The sequence below is a fragment of the Haematobia irritans genome, chromosome 4 (genome assembly GCF_050003625.1).
Source record: "Haematobia irritans isolate KBUSLIRL chromosome 4, ASM5000362v1, whole genome shotgun sequence".
Lineage (NCBI taxonomy): Eukaryota > Metazoa > Arthropoda > Insecta > Diptera > Muscidae > Haematobia > Haematobia irritans.
In genome coordinates this window covers 177086413-177101507 of record NC_134400.1, presented here as the reverse complement: position 1 = coordinate 177101507, position 15095 = coordinate 177086413, and positions in this window count along the sequence as shown.

The window sequence follows — 15095 nt, the reverse complement described above, 5'->3', positions numbered from 1 at the left end:
AATAGTTTAAAAAAAGAGTAAGAATAAATAAAATGGTAAAAATTATTCAAATTTTGCCACAAAAATGCTAAATCCATTATAGAAAAATCGATAATTTTTGAAAATATTTAAACAAGCGTAAGAAAGCATTAAAAATCATAAAAAAATATAAAAATTATTATAAATTAATGTTTCTTGAAGCTCGAGGTCTTTTTAAATATTTATATAATTCTAACAAAAGGTCTACCAAAAATCAAATAAAAATTATTTATTTGGGAAAATATCACACAATTTTTTAATTCACATTCAAAACTCTGAATTCGGATCACACCGTAAGAAGTGTTGCAAATTCGGTGGACATTCGTTCTATGACGAGTTCCTATTACATTCATCGCTTCTCCGCCAATTTTGCACCACTTCCGGACTCAAAAAGAACATTTTCACTTCTTTTTTGGCGACGCTTTTTTGCAGCATTATTAAGAATTTATGAAAGAATAGTTTTAATACCAATTACTAGTTTTTAATTAAGATGACTAACAGGCTGTTAGTTATTCAACTAAACCATAAGTTCAATCACAGCTCTATTTCATAAATATCAGACTTCAAACATTGACTTCGGCAACTGCTACCACAACACAAGTAATTCGATTGTGCATGAAAGTCTTTAGCGGTTGTATATACTTGTTTAATTTTTATAAAAATGTAAATTCGTAAATAGGTTTTCAAATTCTGGGGGGGGGGCTAAATTTTTTCTGGGGGGTCTAAGCCCCCTCCCCAGAGGCCTTCCTACGCTTATGGGTATAAAGTTCAATGACCATACACATAAGTTCAATATGAAAAAAAAGCAAAAGAAGATTTTCGTGCGATTCCCAAAAATAGTAACAATGATCTTCTGTATGGTTAAAATGGTCATGATTTGTCGCCAATGATTTTCTTCTTTACTTTTAGTAAATTTTTTCTTCTATGAGAGGATGTAATTTCATCAACTGCAGTTAAAAAGTACAAAAAGGCATTACATTTTCCTCATTTTAACAACGCTTTGTGGAAATCTCAAAATGTGGAGTAAAATTTAGTTAAATTTTCATGCGAGGTAGTTCATTCTTCCTAGTTTACAGTTTACTTTTTTTTTGTGTATATGGTGTTAGTATATGGTCTCTAACAACTCAAAAATTGGTCCATATCGGTCCATAATTATATATAGCTTACATATAAACCGATCCCCAGATTTTACTTCCGCATTCGAGTGTGGATGACAGCCTTTAGTAGAAGTTTCTGTGTTCAATCTTCAATTAAAGGGTGATACGGTCAAAATTTGGTCAAGGGAAAACGCGTGTAAATCGGTGAAATCGTTTATTTAAAATATCAAATTAAATTTCTTTTTCAAGTTCAATTAGTATAAAATTCAGGAAAAATATTCAGTTAGGCTTTCGCTTTTCCAAATCCGAATTGCCGGGCCTCACGCTTGACACCTGCCATCAGATTTTGTATAGCCACCTTGTCCACCTTCTTCGCCGCAGAAAGCCAGTTTGCCTTGAACTGCTGCTCGTCCTTAGCAGTTTTTTTGGTCTTCTTTAGGTTCCGCTTGACAATAGCCCAGTATTTCTCAATTGGGCGGAGCTCTGGCGTGTTGGGAGGGTTCTTGTCCTTGGGAACCACCTGCACGTTGTTGGCGGCGTACCACTCCATGGCCTTTTTATCGTAATGGCAAGATGCCAAATCCGGCAGTACGGAACAACCGTGTTTCTTCAGGAAAGGCAGCAGACGTTTATTCAAACACTCTTTCACGTAAATTTCTTGGTTGACGGTGCCGGAAGCTATGAAAATGCTGCTTTTCAAACCACAGGTACAGATGGCTTGCCAAACCAGATATTTCTTTGCGAACTTTGACAGTTTTATGTGCTTGAAAATATCTGCTACCTTTCCCCTTCCTTTTGCCGTATAAAACTCCTGTCCCGGAAGCTGCTTGTAGTCGGCTTTGACGTAGGTTTCGTCGTCCATTACCACGCGGTCAAACTTCGTCAGCATCGTCGGTGATCGCGCTTTGGCCGTCGTATTTTGATTATCATCGCGATTTGGAGTCACTATCTTCTTGTAAGTCGATAGTCCGGCTCGTTTTTTGGTTCGATGCACGGTTGTAGACGATACACCCAACTTATTTGCGGCATCTCGGAGAGAGAGGTTAGGGTTTCGCTTGAAACTACCGGCAACTCACTTTGTCGTCTCAGCGGCTTCCGCTTTTCGATTTTCCCCCGATCCAGACTTCCTGGATGTCGACAAACGTTCCCCAAACACTTTAATTACATTTGTAACGGTTGATTTGGCATCTTTTAGCGATTTTGCCAGCTTTGCGTGCGAGTAGCTCGGATTTTCGCGATGCGCGAGCAAAATTTTGATACGCTGCTCTTCTTGCTTGGACGGCATTTTGACAACTGAAGAGTGAATTCCAAAATCAAAATAGGAGCAACATTCTACACACACACACCTTCAAAATGAGGGGTGTTCAGTTTTTTTTTTTAAATGCAAAATTGAAAGAAATCACCCTTTATTGCGATAGAACTTCAAAAACCTAACATGACTAAAAATGTACATTTCTCGTATCCATTTTAAACAACAAATGGTCTTTGAGCACGTTATAGCTAAAATAAATTACACAGAAAGAAATACTTTTTGTTTCAATTACGAAATTAATTGATCGAATTAATTTTGAATTATCCATTTTAAATAACAAATGGTCTTTGAGCACATTATAGATAAAAGAAATTACACAGAAATAAATACTTTTTGTTTCATTTACGAAATTAATTGATCGAATTAATTTTGAATTAAAATTTCTGCAATCACGAATTTGGTACTATCAAAATTCTATAAATTTTTGTAATTGATTTGTATTTTTACTAAAAAATTAATGATATCAATTTCAATATTAAAAAAAAAATTATTGTATTGTTTTTTTTTTTTTTTAATAATGACCTGCTTCCTCACAACAGGTTGGCTGATAAGTTCCACATAGATTGACACATAGATGGCGTCGCTAGTATTAAATGCATATTATTTTTATATAGTACCAACCTTCAAATGATTCGTCTGTAAGTCAATTAGTTTGTGAGATAGAGCGTTTTTGTGAAGCAACATTTGTTATTGTGAAAAAATGGAAAAAAGGAATTTCGTGTTTTGATAAAATACTGTTTTCTGAAGGGAAAAAATACGGTGGAAGCAAAAACTTGGCTTGATAATGAGTTTCTGGACTCTGTCCCAGGGAAATCAACAATAATTGATTGGTATGCAAAATTCAAGCGTGGTGAAATGAGCACGGAAGACGGTGAACGCAGTGGACGCCCGAAAGAGGTGGTTACCGACGAAAACATAAAAAAATCCCCAAAATGATTTTAAATTACCGTAAAATGAAGTTGATCGTTCAAAGGAACGTGGTGGTCATATCATTCATCAATATTTGGATATGCGGAAGCTATGTGCAAAATGGGTTTCGCGCGAGCTCACATTTGACCAAAAACAACAACGTGTTGATGATTCTGAGCGGTGTTTGCAGCTGTTAACTCGTAATACACCCGAGTTTTTCCGTCGATGTGTGACAATGGATGAAACATGGCTCCATCACTACACTCCTGAGTCCAATCGACAGTCGGCTGAGGGGACAACGACCGGCAAAGTAATGGCCTCTGTTTTTTGGGATGTGCATGGAATAATTTTTATCGATTATCTTGAGAAGGGAAAAACCATCAACAGTGACTATTGTATGGCGTTATTGGAGCGTTTGAAGGTCGAAATCGCCGCAAAACGGCCCCATATGAAGAAGAAAAATGTGTTGTTCCACCAAGACAACGCACCGTGCCACAAGTCATTGAGAACGATGGCAAAAATTCATGAATTGGGCTTCGAATTGCTTCCCCACCCACCGTATTCTCCAGATCTGACCCCCAGCGACTTTTTCTTGTTCTCAGACCTCAAAAGGATGCTCGCAGGTGATCGCCGAGGCCTATTTTGAGGCAAAACCGAAGGAGTACTACCAAAATGATATCAAAAAATTCGAAGGTCGTTATAATCGTTGTATCGCCATTGAAGGGAACTATGTTGAATAATAAAAACGAATTTTGACAAAAAAAAATGTGTTTTTCTTTGTTAGACCGGGGACTTATCAGCCAACCTGTTAGAATATAATGTTTAATAGAAGCCTTTTTATATAAACCAATCTTAAAATACGACACCTTGGGTGTCTTGGCAATGCAAGTTTCATTTAGTCTTCATTAAAACATGAAAGAGATGGGCATTCATATCGTCCATAATTCAACATACATTTTGACTCTTAAAAACAAAAGGAAATTTAATTTGTCTGAAGTCTCGTTTATACTTCTTTCTTCCGCATCCCTCATGGGATGTTCGAGAAAATAAGTAATAAATATCACCCACTCTTCTGAGCCACACCCTTTCTAAGCATATGGCATTAGTTCTATACGTAATAGTTTTATATTAGACTCGGTATTAGCACATTAGGAATCATCATTGTATCCCTATTTACATAACACTTCTAATCAAAAAAAAAAAACCGCTGGCTAATGTGATTCATTCTTAAAAAAAAAAACAAATAACATAAGATTTGGAACATTGAAAACATATTAACAAAAAACCAACAATAATTCTATTGAGTAATAAATGTATGGAACCAGTTTTTTGTTTACTGCAAAAACTTTCGAGACGCTTTAATGTCTGGATAAAAAATATTTTGTGTTATGGAATCTTTGGATACGTTATACGAAGAATTGTTTGATTTTCAAGTAAAAAGCGAATAATTTAGAAGTTATGGATTTGAATTTATACTGATTCCGAGTCATAGACATGTCTTCTTTACATTACAAATATATCGTTTGAGCATAAAGAGTGGCTGATATGTATTGTAACAAACTTCATGTTGCTATCATTTCTAAACCGATCCTCTAATAGCTGATAGTAGAAGTTAATTCCAGTATAAGTTAATTTTATTGTTTACAAGCGTACAAAAGCATTTTAATCTATTGCATTCAGAAATTAAGTTATTTGTGATGAAATTCAAGCGTGATAGTGTGACTGCCTTTGACTGGAAAACAGCAACCCTGCCGGCATTTCAAAGTTACATTTCATCCTCATCGCTACCACAGACTAGTAAGTGACACTGCAACAATCGCCAACTGTGATGGCCGAAGAGTATGATAATGTATGAAATGTACATGAAAGTATTTTGCCATCACTATTATTACAAGAGCCATTTTATATTTTGTGAAACACCAAGCGCAACTAGCTTCTTATAATTTATTTAAATAAAATCGATAATGAAGTGCTGAAAACATAGTTATTTAGCTTAAAATTGTAAAAGGTATTTTGGTGAACAATTTTTGACTTTCCAAATGGAATAAAGTGATAGTTTTTCAAATATTTTTCCAGACACGCTGCCTCCATCAGAATAAAAGCACTGGCTGATAGACGCTGCAACATCCCTGCCAACATTTTTTGAATTTGACGGCGCTTCTGAGAATCCCCACCACGTCGAAAACAATCGTATACGACATCCAAAACTCATCGGAAAAGCGCCGTCACTATTGAGAAGTTGTACCACGCCAAGTTACTACAAAAAAGTATCGCATGAGTGCAATTATTAGGTGCCTTTTTTAATAAATTTAAAACGACGCCAATAAGAGTCCCTTCAAACAATCAGAAAAAGTGAATTTTAAGATGGTTATAAAAGAATCAAATTCAAAAAAATGTTGGCAAGGAAGTAGCTATAATTAAAGCCCTCCAACATTCAAGTTCAAATTGCTTGTAGTCGGCTTTGACGTAGGATTCGTCGTCCATTACCACGCAGTCAAACTTCGTCAGCATCGTCGTGTACAGCCTCCGGGATCGCGCTTTGGCCGTCGTATTTTGTTTATCATCGCGATTTGTAGTCACTACCTTCTTGTAAGTCGATAGTCCGACTCGTTTTTTGGGTCGATGCACGGTTGTAGACGATACACCCAGCTTATTTGCGGCATCTCGAATAGGTTAGGGTTTCGCTTGAAACTACCGGCAACTCTCTTTGTCGTCTCAGCGGCTTCCGCTTTTCGATTTCCCCCCGATCCAGACTTCCTGGCTGTCGACAAACCAAACACTTAAATTACATTTGTAACGGTTGATTTGGCAACTTTTAGCGATTTTGCCAGCTTTGCGTGCGAGTAGATCGGATTTTCGCGATGCGCGAGCAAAATGTTGATACGCTGCTCTTCTTGCTTGGACGGCATTTTGACAACTGAAGAGTGAATTCCAAAATCAAAATAGGAGCAACATTCTACACACACACACCTTCAAAATGAGGGGTGTTCAGGTTTTTTAAATGCAAAATTGAAAGAAATACGTCAAGTTGATATTGACCAAATTTTGACCGTATCACCCTTTAAGTCTCAGAGGGTCTCGATGTTTCGTTATAATAAACATACATTTCACAAATATCAGAACATGTGGGAATATATTGTGAACTAAATTAGATTTGAAAATCAGATTCGAAAAAATAAGTGTCCACATGTCTTTAAACTTGAAATAGCAACTATTTTCAGAAAACTACATCTGAAAGATTGCAGATGTCTCGCTATTACTCCAAGAAAAACTGTTAAAATAGCAATAATCCGTCTGCTGAAAAATAGCAATCAGTGTTTTCTATTAGCAGAATATTTTCTATGATTGATATGATATTTTCTACATTCAACTTCAGGTCAAAATTTAGATTTTAACGTTGAAACTCGAATAGTAGGTTTTGGTCAGCATGAAAGTGTTTATATGGAAAATCGATTTTTATTTTTAATTTTTTTTTTTGACAAAAACCGTCTATGAACACTATAAGGCACTAAAGCCAATTTAATTTTATTTTAGATCATCTCATTTATTATGTTTTAAGAAAGTTTTCTTGGCTTTAATAATTTTTTGCGAACGATAGTTAAATGAACTAAAAAACAAGTATATACAGCAGTAAGTTCGTCCGGGCCGAATCTTAAATACATGAATCAAATATTATAGTTTCCTTTGAAATTTCAGGGGGTTTGATGACAAATATTCTCCCAGGCAGAGCAGTTCAACCAGTACACTTCCTGAAGATAAATTTAAAGATTTTACCTATGAAGACTATATCAGATTCTGAAATTATAAGAACCATTTTTGTTTGAGTTTTAGACGAATCATTAACATCTTGTAAGTGTGCATGAAAATGATTAAATATGTTAACGCCTTGATTTGAAATCTAAAGTCTGCAGATTTTCACTCCCATTCTTTAAACGATTACGAAAATCTGGAAATTTTACATTCACTTTCAAGCAATTTTCATGATCAGTGCGCCTTCTACACCATCAAGAAATCAAATCGGTCTATATGGAGACCTTACCAAATGGACCGATAAAAACTAAATCCGATACACGTTTTTGTAAAAATACAGGCAAGTCGGATGAAAACTACGGTTTCTAGAAACCCAAGGAGTTAAATCGGGCTATACTAAAGCCAGGACCGATACTCACAGTTTTCGGCACACCTCTTTATGGTCTTAAAATACTTCTAGATTTCAAATTTCAGACAAATTGGATTAAAACTACGGTTTCTAGAAACCTCTCTCTATTTATAGTCCTAAAAAGCCTCCAGATTTTCAATTTCATGCAAATTGGACAACAACTACGGTTTCTACAAGCCCAAAAAGTAAAACCGGAGATCGGTCTATATGGGGACTATACTAAAACATTGACCGATACTCACCATTTCTGGCGCACCTCTTTATGGTCCTACAATACCTCTAGATTTCCAATTTCAGGTAAAATCAGGGGATCGGTCTATATGGAAGCTATACCAAAACATTGACCTATACTCACCATTTTCGGCGCACCTCTTTATGGTCCTACAATACCTCTAGATTTCCAATTTCAGGTAAAATCAGGGGATCGGTCTATATGGAAGCTATACCAAAACATAGACCGATACTCACCATTTTCGGCACACCTCTTTATGGCCTACAATGCCTCTAGATTTCCAATTTCAGGACAATTGGATAAAAAACTACGTTTTCTATAAGCCCAAGAAGTAAAATCTGGAGATCGGTCTATATGGGGTCTATATCAAAACATGGACCGATACTCATCACTTTTGGCGCACCTCTCTATGGCCCTACAATACCTCTAGATTTCCAATTTCAGGAAAATTGGATGAAAAATCTACGTTTTCTATAAGCCCAAGAAGTAAAATCTGGAGATCGGTCTATATGGGGCCTATATCAAAACATGGACCAATACTCACCATTTTTAACATACCTCTTTATGGTTCTAATATACCTCTAGATTTCCAATTTCAGGCAAATTGGATAAAAACTACGGTTTCTATAAGCCCCAGACCCCAATTCGGGAGGCCGGTTTATATGGGGATTATATCAAAACCTGGACCGATATAGCCCATCTTCAAACTTGACCTTCCTGCAGACAAAAGACAGCACGATTGCTTCATTATTGAAGACTGTAGCGTGATTACAACAGACAGACAGATAGACATGGTTATATCGTCTTAGAATTTCTCCCTGTTCAATAATATATATACTTTATATAGTCGGAAATTGATATATCGATGTGTTACAAACGGAATGACAAACTTATTATACCCCCGTCACCTTTCTATGGTGGTGGGTATAATGAACACAAATAAAGCATAAAGATTTACTAAATTCGATATTCGGATTTCTTAAAATTTGTAAATGTTACCAATAATGCGCCCACCTTCAACAACGTATGACACTAGAGACATTTTTGCAATTTTGAACTCCAATTTTTTCCTTCACACTACGAAATTTTCTTTAACAATTTAAAAAAATAATTATGTATAATAAATTAGTGTTGTAAATTTTGATTACTTTTGACTACTCGTTACTACTCGTTACTTTTCAATTGAGTACTCGTTACTACTCGTTACTTTTGTAAAAAAATTAAAAAAGACATTGTGGGCACTTTTTAATAATATCTTCCTCTTTTTTAAATTTAAAAACAGTATAGAAAAGCAAATTACATTATCCAGTTTTATTCTAGTGTTATAAAATGTGGTGTTGTAGATATATGGGTCTCGTTAGAAAAAGATTTTCACCAATCATTCAAATATTTAGAGCCAATTTCGTATTCACTATTTGGAATTTTTTTCGTCAGGGTTCTCTGAAAACAATTGGAGTGAACCAGCTGAAGTCAACGACATTATTATTCATACTATTCGCATGAGACGTGTTCCATGTGATGCTTTAAATTATAGCTCCCACCTACACCCAATGCAAATTTTTTCAAATGCAAACGTTTTTAAGAAATCAGATAAATTTTTCACTTTGTTCAAAGGTGAAGCCATATATCCTTTTCGTGTTATTTTAACTGATAAAACGATTTTCGAAAACTTCAATTAATATTTTCCAAGAAGTCAAGAATTTTACTTCCAAACCGCCAACTTACTTACCGTCAGAAGAAAAAAACTGGCATTGAAGATATTGAGTACTCTTTTACTAGTAACGAGTACTCAAAAAATTAGTCAGTAACGAGTACTTGTAATCAAATACTCGTTACTTTCCCAACACTATAATAAATTTTCCTGAATTTGCCGAAAAATATTTAATTATTTTTGTGAAATCGGCGTGACATTTTCGTTTGTAATAAAGTTTAGTTAAATCAAAAAAATCGCCACCGTAACATATACTCTCAAACATATTCTGCTTCAAGCATATATATATTTCGAGAATGTGTTCAAACATAAAATTTTTTGCATTGAGCAAACATATTATGTTTCACCCTAAGCATATATTTCTAAGGACCCAAGTTGTTTCTCTATAATACAGATTTTTATACCCTGCTCCACACTGTGGAACAGGGTATTATAAGTTAGTGCATATGTTTGCAACACCCAGAAGGAGACGAGATAGACACATGGTGTCTTTGGCAATAATGCTCAGGGTGGGCTCTTGAGTCGATATAGCGATGTCCGTCTGTCCGTGAACACATTTTTGTAATCAAAGTCTAGGTCGCAGTTTTAGTCCAATCGACTTCAAATTTTGCACAAGTGTGTGTTTTGGCTCAGAATATATCCCTATTGATTTTGGAAGAAATCGGTTCAGATTTAGATATAGCTCCCATATATATCTTTCGCCCGATATGGACTAATACGGTCCCAGAAGCCAGAGTTTTACCCCAATTTGGTTGAAATTTTGCACAGGGAGTAGAATTAGCATTGTAGCTATGCGTGCCAAATTTGGTTGAAATCGGTTCAGATTTAGATATATCTCCCATATATAGCTTTCGCCCGATTTACACTCATATGACCACAGAGGCCAATTTTTAACTCTGATTTAGTTGAAATTTTGCACAGGCAGTAGAATTACCATTGTAGCTATGCGTGCCAAATTTGGTTGAAATCGGTTCAGATCTAGATATATCTCCCATATGTAGCTTTCGCCCGATTTACACTCATATGACCACAGAGGCCAATTTTTAACTCCGATTTAGTTAAAATTTTGCACAGGGAGTAGAATTAGCATTGTTGCTATGCGTGCCAAATTTGGTTGAAATCGGTTTAGATTTAGATATATCTCCCATATATAGCTTTCGCCCGATATGCACTAATATGGACCCAGCAGCCAGAGTTTTATACCGATTTGCTTGAAATTTTGTACAAACATAACACTTAGTCGTATAGTCAAGTGTGCAAAATTTGATTGAAATCGGTTCAGATTGAGATATAGCTCCCATATATATCTTTCGCCCGATATGGACTTATATGGCCCCAGAAACCAGAGTTTTGGCCCAATTTGGTTGAAATTTTGCACTAGGAGTACAATTAGTAATATAGTCATGTGTGCCAAATTTGATTGACATCGGTTCAGATTTAGATATAGCTCTCATATATATGTTTTTCTGATTTCGAGAAAAATGGTCAAAATACCAACATTTTCCTTGTAAAATTGCCACTGCTTAGTCGAAAAGTTGTAAAAATGACTCTAAGTTTCTTAAACTTCTAATACATATATATCGAGCGATAAATCATAAATAAACTTTTTCGAAGTTTCCTTAAAATTGCTTCAGATTTAAACGTTTCCCACATTTTGTTCCACCCTAGTGCATTATCGGACTTAAATTTTGAGTCTATAGATTTTGTAGAAGTCTATCAAATTCTTCCAGATCGAGTGATATTTAAATGTATGTATTTGGGACAAACCTTTATATATAGCCCCCAACACATTTGACGGATGTGATATGGTATCGAAAATTTAGATCTACAAAGTGGTGCAGGGTATAATATAGTCGGCACCGCCCGACTTTAGACTTTCCTTACTTGTTTTTTTTGCAAAATTGTATCTCTATCGAAAATTTTTGCAATGTTCTACCTCTATAGATTTGTTGGCAAAACAAATTTTATCTCAATAGAAAATTTTGTCAAAATCTCTCTCTCTCTCTCTCTTACGTTTGTAAACATATACATACAGCGGAGCCAACTCTGACGATTTTTCGTCATTTTGACGATTTTTGATGGTAAATTTGGCCCCTGACGATTTGACGACGATTTTAAACAATGACGAATGGACGTTTTTTCAAAGTTAACGATTTTCATAAGTTGTAATGTAAACAAGCTTTTTTAATCTCGAAATATGACAATTTATATGTAGCTTGCTCCCAACCGTCCCCAATGTAGAAAGAAATTTCAAAGCAATCAATATAAATAAACCTAAAATGTGGAATTCCTTTGAAACTTAAACATTGCAAGGTATTCTTTTGTCTAAACACTATTTAAAGCTAAATAATTCTGATTGCTATGAAGCCAGTTTAGTTCAATTCCTTTTATTCATTTCCGATTATAGAAAATAGTAATAGTAAAATTTAATAGTAAAAATTATACACTTATTTGCGGCATCTCTCTCCGAGATGCCGCAAATAAGCTGGGTGTATCGTCTACAACCGTGCATCGAGCCAAAAAACGAGCCGGACTATCGACTTACAAGAAGGTAGTGCCTCCAAATCGCGATGATAAACAAAATACGACGGCCAAAGCGCGATCCCGGAGGCTGTACACGACGATGCTGACGAAGTTTGACTGCGTGGTAATGGATGACGAAACCTACGTCAAAGCCGAATACAAGCAGCTTCCGGGACAGGAGTTTTATACGGCAAAAGGAAGGGGAAAGGTAGCAGATATTTTCAAACACATAAAACTGTCAAAGTTCGCAAAGAAATATCTGGTTTGGCAAGCCATCTGTACCTGTGGCTTGAAAAGCAGCATTTTCATAGCTTCCGGGACTGTCAACCAAGAAATTTACGTGAAAGGGTGTTTGAATAAACATCTGCTGCCTTTCCTGAAGAAACACGGTTGTTCCGTACTGTTTTGGCCGGATTTGGCATCTTGCCATTACGCTAAAAAGGCCATGGAGTGGTACGCCGCCAACAACGTGCAGGTGGTTCCAAGGACAAGAACCCTCCCAACACGCCAGAGCTCCGCCCAATTGAGAAATACTGGGCTATTGTCAAGCGGAACCTAAAGAAGACCAAAAAACTGCTAAGGACGAGCAGCAGTTCAAGGCAAACTGGCTTTCTGCGGCGAAGAAGGTGGACAAGGTGGCTGTACAAAATCTGATGGCAGGTGTCAAGCGTAAGACACGGCAATTCGGATTTGGAGAAGCGAAAGCATAACTGAATATTTTTCCTGAATTTTATACAAATTGAACTTGAAAAAGAAATTTAATTTGATTTTTTAAATAAACGATTTCACCGATTTACACGCGTTTTCCCTTGACCAAATTTTGACCTTATCACCCTTTAAAGCCTTTTCTTATGTTTTTTTTTTTTTTGAATAAAACTTTAAATTTGTTCCTAAATCTTGTTTTCAGCTGTTTTATGGGTGACGATTTTGACGAAATATATTTTAAAAATTGACGATTTTCAGCCCAAAACAGTTGGTACCACTGTATACATATCGCGACCTTAGAATGGCAAGGTTCTAAGTGAATATGGATTTAGTGTACACTTAGAACCTTGTCATTCTAAGGTCGCGATATGTGTTTATACGAAATTTCTAAATCCGAACCTTTAATTAATTACTTTAAAAACATTTTGTTTGCCTATTGTTCGTGTCACTTCAATTCAATAATTACTTGAATTAAATTTCAATTAGAGCCAAATGATTGTTTTGCTCTTTACTTTTTTTACAATTCTTGAATTATTACATATAAACCAAACCTGCAGCTTTAGCTCTCTAACATTGTTTATTTAACTAATTATGTGATTGACTGAGCAAAAATTGCGCAATTGATTGGACGGAAAATCCCACAATTTTATTGAAAGTATAAAAATAAAAGTCTATTAATGCTCAAATGACCCATGAAACAGGGAAAGGTAAATCGTGAAAATTCTATAATTTATTTTGTAGCACAATAATAAATGGAAAACAATAAAGCTATTTGAAAGTGCAAAAACCTAATGTTTTGTCTATTTTTTATTAAAATAGAAAAGATGAAATGGAAATTTCAATTGCTGACAAATTAAAAAAAAAAAAAATAATGGAATATACGGCCCAAAGTTCCATCGGACTGAATCCTAAATACCCTCCACCATCGAACTCATACAAGAATTTTCTTTGAAAACTTCTCCTTGTACTACGACGACCGTATCTAAAAGAATATTTCTTCATGAACATAAATAAAATGAATTCTTTTCAGATACGTGTTTAGTACTTGTTTTTCGTTTTGTCGTCCAGTCATTTTGGAATACCAATAATATAGCTGTAATTGTTTGATTTATTTAATTCAAATATTTAAACAAATAAGGAGAAGGTGATATTCAAAACCTAAATTATGACAATTTTAATAAAAATCAAAACTTTGTGATAATAAAATACATAATCAATGGTTCTATATTGCATCTGCTTGATTTGGGAGCAAATTGTTTATTATTCGAAATTTTGAAATTCCAGAAAGAAATATTTACACATGCCAACCTCCCACTGGTTTTAACAAACATTGACTTTGTGTCTCAGGAAGATTTCATTTGTGCATTGAACACGCAATGGTGTCTTATAAAGGGTTTTACAATGAGAGCTCATATTTTGGAAATAAGAACATTTTAATTTTTTAGAAATTTAGTGAATTATTATTTCATAAGAAATTGCGAGGTGTGTCAATAATAAAGGGCAATATCAATATCTTGCAGAACAATATACAGGACCTCGATAGCCTCACGAATTCTATTTATATACACATATTCACATAACGTGATCTCAAATGAAGAATTTCCAACGTGGTAAATTAGAAGATCTCAGTGGCCAATGGCACACCCATAGAAAAAAGTCTGCTAACAACAGCAGTCAATGCCTGCTGTTATATTTTTTTTCTTGCGAACAAGAAATTGTAAAAAAAATTGTTTTAGAATGTTACCCAATGGATATTTGAGGGCCAAAAACTCGGTTTTTTATATTCCTGTACTCTAATATTATCAAATGCTCCTAAATGCGATCAGCAAACATTTTGTTTGTTGTTATGCCTCAATTTAATAAATATTCGATTTTTTGGGGAAAATGCAAGACACATTCTTTACATTGTTTTTATAGGGGTACGATAACCCCTAGTTTATCTTTTCTTTGTTTCAACCAAACTAAAACATATTTCAGCGTACTCGAGCGTAGCAGACAATGTTTGCTATTTTGTCAAACAGTGGCTGCTTTCCCTTTTTCAGCAGACTTTTTGCTGTTTTAGCAGACTTTTCTGCTGTGGCTAAGTGGCACAGATAACGTCATTTCGTACGTTTTTTTTTCTGCTTTCTTTGTTTATATATACAGGATCAATAGCAAATATGAAGACTTATGGAAGAGACATTGGACTTCTTCTGCGGGCTTCGAAAAACCGAAACTAATATGGAACGAAAAGAATAGTAGGAACTCTGAAATTCGGATGTCGATGCAAAGAGAGATAAGGCCGATAAAAGGTATCATAACAGAACACAATACTCTAGGGAAACATATGGTAAGGATCGGTGTAACGAATGATGATATTTTTAGGTGCACCCAGAGAAATGGTTGGTTGTAATTCGATAATTACAATGAGGAAATGATGTCAGTAACTT